Raw genomic sequence first — 5,784 nt, 5'->3', positions numbered from 1 at the left:
GGTAAGGTGCTTAATGCAAATGGCATAAAGGCTACAGACAAGTTTAAGGGGTGAAGATTGTGTGTGTTCTACAATATCCAAATATCTTTGGGTTACAGTTTTATTTCTTTGGTAGAGTTTCTCAGTGGACAGTAGTGACAGCAGGAATTATACATAGGTACCCAGTCTGCTGTGGCACTAACGGTCCTTTCATCTAGTTCTTAGTGGCCCTGGTGCAGTGGGACAACAGGCACTTGGTTTGAGCCCAGGTGGCTAACACTATGCAGAAATGTCTTAAACCTAAAATTGTGTTAGACACCCCAAACTCTCCCCACCCTCCAAGTGAACTAGAAAGGGGGTTTAATTTTTGGTACAAAAGAGAATTTTCCCCAAGTCGTCATGCCAGTGTTGACTTAAGTCCCCTGAGGTTTTTGCTTGACAAAGATCCAAAGTAGATCGGTTTCAGCCTCAGTATTTTATAAAAGCCATTATTCAAACTGCGAGGCGTCTGGGCCAGGATTGAGATGTGGCTCCCTAGATCGGCCCTGGGGAGAGGGATTGGGGGAGTGGTACTAAACTTTAGGGTCTGTATCTCATGAATGGCTTGACACATTTTGAATGTTCACATGGCTTGATCAACCTTGTGACCCACAGACCTACTGGGATGTTAGTTTATTATGTATTTCTCCTTAAAAAAATCTTACCTTTTCAAAGCCAAAAGGGCAGCAGTTCCAGTGGTTTCTAAAGTGGAATGACTATACTTGACTAAACAGGCCTAGGGCAAAGGGGCAAGATCCCATTTTTGCTTGAGCTGGAAAGGGGGTAAAGTTGAGAATAGTGCATTTTGTCAGGGCGACACATGCTGAACACACATTCACAGGAATTTCCTGTAGGTTCTCAAATCTCTTGTGAATGTTGTCTCTGGTTATAGCCAGAAGCGCAGCAAGGTCTTCCGGGCTCCTCGTTGGCTTACTTCCTTAAGATAACCTCCATGCAGGATTCAGCTGCTGGTCTTTGTGGTTTTTTCTACTTAAAGGGGTCAGCAGCTGTTCGCGATTGGCTTATTTTTGTTCCAGGTATAGACCCAGCAGCAAGTCTTCTACCAGGGTCCTAGGTGACTTCCTTCATTTCATCAACCACTTTCAAAGCCCTGTTCCTTGTCAGACCTCCCTCAGCTATATATATAAACAATGTGCCTGATTCACAAGGGTAAACTTAGACCAAAAGTCTACGTTTAGACCTGAAGTCTAACTTTACTACGACTAAAGTTAGATTTTGGTCTAAGTTTAGACCAAAAGTCTAACTTAGACCAAAAGTCTAACTTTAGTAGTAGTAAAGATAGACTTTTTGTGTAAGTTTACCTTTGTGAATCAAGCCCAGTAAAATCAGCTGCCATCAACACATGTGAAACAAGCATTGGCATAGCCAATAGGTCTCGCCTTTGGGACCTTATAAGTGTTTAGCCATGCAACAGTTGGTGTTGTGGCACTAAGGATATTGTGCTGCGTAACTAAATACTTATAAGGTCCCAAAAGCGAGACCTATTGGCTATGCCAATGCTTGTTTTTATTTGTAATGTAATATAAAGTTAGTAAAATAGCTCTGTGGGCTAATCTATGCATTATAGAAAGTTTGTAAACTGAAGATTCAAATCTCGACTGGTCCACTCCGAATTTTATCTCCCCCACAACACACTGAAATCAATAAAATTAGTACTATTTAGCTGGCTGATATTAGAATCTGCTGTTTTTTCTACCACAAACAAACCACAGAGGTTTACAGGTGTTTTTTTCAAGATACTGTGCTTTACAATACACCATCAACTGGCTAGCCTCACGAAGAAGTGTGAGAAACATTATTTCTTTGCATGTTCACTCCGATACAATGATCTCCCTTCTTCGGATTAAATCAATTTATACAAAAGCAGCATCAATTCTGAAGCATGCTGTCATTGCAGATTTCAGCACAGTGCTACATTAATTACAATTACTGAGCATCGTTCAGTTGCACAGCAATCAATTGCTAAAATGTGACCTTGTTACCAAATTCAGTTTTGATGTCTTGGTAAGTACTGTGGCACTCATTGTAAGTTTGTAGGAATAGTGTGGACTATTTACTAAAAGTGAAAAATTCCGTTACCTCAGTGTGAGGTATTTACCAGATGTGGTTAATGCCTCCTATTCCAAATTTACAGAAGAGTGATCTGTTTTTTAATGCACCAACAGTTTTCCTTTTTTTACCGGACTTTTTACCCCCAGATACATTTCAGCAGTTTTGTTCTGCCAAAACAGAAAAACATGAAATTCTGAACCATGTGTCTAAAGAAACTGTGCATTGCTGGTCCCATAACTGTATGTGGGATCATTAACTTCAAACCCTTTTTTCTTGCATTTGGAATTCAACATATTTCTATCACATATTTAAGTGGGTTGCGTGTAACCATTGCCTGTTTATAATGCACTTGTGAAAGTTGGCATTCAGAAGCAGTTTGAGTATAATAGCGAGGAGAAGGCGCCACTCTTTGGCCGCGAGTCGGCCATCCCTCACCTCCGTATGCCTTTAATCTGAGGACACAGGCAGGCAAAAGAACTTTCAGTGCCCTCTTGCGTAGCTTCCCCACTCATCGGAAGAAGTGTGAACTACGGCCAGGAGCGCACTGTGTGGAAAAAAGGCACACACTTTGAGAGCGTCTTGAGGTGACAGTTTCCTAGGCCCCATTATCACAGTCTTATGCCTGCTGGAGCGCAAACACTATGAAGTCACTGCCTGCATCACTTCAGTGTAGCAAAGTTGAAGTAACACGAGTACTGACCTGGTGGCGCTTGGCAGCCGACAGCACCAAAGAGGATATTCCGGCACCAGTGCCCACAGATGAAGATAGGTCTTCTTTGGGTGCGGAGGAGGGAGGGATGGGGTTAAGAGCAAGGTTTTTGAGATGTGGAAATAAGTGGCCAGTTAGCTGCTGGGCTCTCCTCAGAAAGGAATAAGTATAAACAAATGGCCCCAGTGCGCACCGCTGTTTCCAAACGCCCGAACCGGCTAGAAACAAGCACGTATGTGAAAGTTCATGAAAACAAGCGTGAGGGACAAGCACTCTTGCTTGGGCTGCCATGCGCCTTGCGGAAGCGAGCAGCAGAGGCGCGAGAGACATATGTTGTCAATTACCACACGCGCTGCTGCTCGCTCCCGCAAGGTGGATGCCAGCACAAGCACAAGTGTGGGGGAAAAGGAGCAGACCGATGGCTAAAGGTCACTCTTAGGGCAGTGCATGTGCGCTGCCTAGGCGAGACCTAAAATGGGAAATCCCTCTGCTGTTTACAGCAGAGGGATTTTCTGCCCCTGTCCATAATGAATGATTCGGTCACGAGCACAGGAGCACCGGTGCTCCGGACGGAACCATTCCGTCATGAGCACCGAAAGGGTGTTAAAGAGTTTTAAAAGCTACTGAAAGACTTCTTATACTCCATAGTGACAACTATGCCCAAGTTTGCTGGGGTGGGAATGGAGAGTGTAAGAACGTATTCTCATTAAGAGAGGGGTAAGACAGGATTGCATTCTTGACCCAACGCTGTTCACCCTAAACATTAATGATGTAATTAAACAACATAAGTATTGCACGCAAGTCAATGACTGGCCTAAACGAGATGGTTTAAAATACCTACCACTGCAGATTGCAGTCGATACCTTGTTAAATTTAACAACTGTTATAAATTCCTATTTTAGTACATTTTCATGAAGCATGTACACAAGTTAAGGGATTTAGACTCCATGGGTCTTAACCCTATATTAAACATAATTTAACACTGGATATTGACAGTACTGAAATAGTCTGCTTTCTTAAAAAAACTATAGACCTAAATAGCACAGAGTGCTACCCAAACATACAGGGGCAGATGTTTCAGCTAGTCTGTGTTAAATTCAATACTCCTCCTCAGTTATCAGTTTTACCAGAAGACTCTGCTCCTGCTTCTTCATACTCTCACTCGAGGGCAGCCTTGTCTTCTCAGGCTTCAGAAAACTTCCTTCCCCCATTCTGTCACAAAAGTACTAATGCACAAAAGCCCTCTTAGCAAACATGCAGTCAAATTTGTGGTCAAGCAGGACCCAGTCTTCAGCAATAGCAGTAGTGTTACTCAACATACAGTCTACTAGGCAAACTTCAGCTAAATTTCACCTGGGTTTTCCATTGGAGGTTGGTAATTAATTTCCACTTGAACCCAGTGGGACAAACTAGATTGATCTCCTGGTCTTAGTTTAAGCTACTGATGCATTGACATATTTGGACACGTCCCCCCCAACGTACAGCAAGCAGTAGACCATATATTTACAACGACTAGGATAACATTTAACCATTTGGTTTGAGCACTGAAAGCAAGAGTTGGTTATTTCTTGCACTGAGAGCTGCTTCATGGTAAGCCCTTTCAGCAGATATAATGGATGCATAGGTGATCAGTGGGAAATGGATTTTAGGGTATGGCACAAAGTTTATTTGGAACTCAAGGTCAATATTCAATACTCATCAAATCGGAGGGAAGCTGTAATGAAAGACAGCACCTGCCCAATCAAGCGGTTTGAGTTGCAGTAGGATGGATGCTTTACATTTAGAATGCTCTTGCAAATTTTATAAATGGCCTCATTGTCCATCATGATTCGGCTGTTGGAATATTCCAACATCGTATGGGTGGTAAGAATCTAGTTACAGGGTTCCACTACTGCAGTAGACACCCTTGGAGATGGGTAGAAGGAAAGTTCTAGAACAGCTATCTTGCTGTAATCCACGGAATGCTGCTCCATCACCAAGTCAGCAAATCCAGAACCTGTCCCTCCTCGGAAGCTGCGGAAGACCTGGAATCCCAGGAGACCATGTTACTATTAAAAAAATTAAAAAAAACTATGGATCTGCAAATTGTGGTAAATGAATTCTTGGTTTTCTGCAAACAGCGGGATTTGGAGTTAAATACAGCAAAAACTAAGTCCATGACTAAAATCTTACATGGGTAATCTAAAAGTGGGAGATAATGTATTAGAAGTATGATGGACGGAGCGCTTAAACTTTTCAGACACTTGCACCCAGTCACAAATTTGGGTTGAATCCATCATCGTTCTTTAGCTCATTTCACCCCCCTCCCCCCCAGTTCAGACCCATCCATATGCACATCAGTCTTGGCCCTGTTCCTCATGGGAAAAATCCAGCTCGAACTGCCAAGCCTTCCCTGGACCAGAAACAAGCATCCTGGAATCTGTTTCCGGGTGAACATCCCTCAGCCAGGCTACCTTGAACTTTTCATCACAGAAATTTGAGACAAAGGTTTTTTTTTGTTATTTATTTTTATACAAAGTTTGAAGTTTGCTAAGTATTCTGGGCAACAGAACATGGTCATGGTGGGAGTCAGACAAGTCACCTTTTGCCTGGGTGTCTAGTTTTAAAAAATGTATAGGTTTGCTAGGTTTCCCTAGGTGCCATCAGAGCTAGGGTTCAAAATCTACAGCTAGGCACTTTGCAGAAAAAGGGTAAATTTTCACTGTAAAAATGGGTAAATTTTCACTGTGAAAATGTAGTAAGTCCATGCTGCGTTTTGGGTGGTTTCCTTTCGCGGGCACTAGACCTATCCACACAATTGAGGTAACATTTTTATCGATAGACTTTACTTTGTGGAACACAAAATTGTAGAGCAACTATTATTACCTATTGACTTTCGATGCATTTCTGCCTTCCAAATAGAAGACAATGCATATCAAGCATTTACAATGCAATGGTCTCGGCATTATTAAAGGTAGAGCTATTGGCATTGCTCATGACATTTT

General features: G+C 42.4%; 1 pseudogene; it reads right to left on the bottom strand.

Annotated features, from left to right (window-relative positions):
* Window positions 1-3,910: 3,910 nt before the first annotated feature.
* Window positions 3,911-4,839, bottom strand: LOC144824273 (tubulin alpha-8 chain pseudogene; annotated as a pseudogene).
* Between the last annotated feature and the right edge of the window lie 945 nt (window positions 4,840-5,784).

The sequence above is a fragment of the Lissotriton helveticus genome, chromosome 3_1 (genome assembly GCF_964261635.1).
Source record: "Lissotriton helveticus chromosome 3_1, aLisHel1.1, whole genome shotgun sequence".
In the NCBI taxonomy this organism is placed as follows: Eukaryota; Metazoa; Chordata; class Amphibia; order Caudata; family Salamandridae; genus Lissotriton; species Lissotriton helveticus.
The sequence above is the reverse complement of the archived record's forward strand: the minus strand, read 5'-3'. Positions and strand labels throughout refer to the sequence as shown.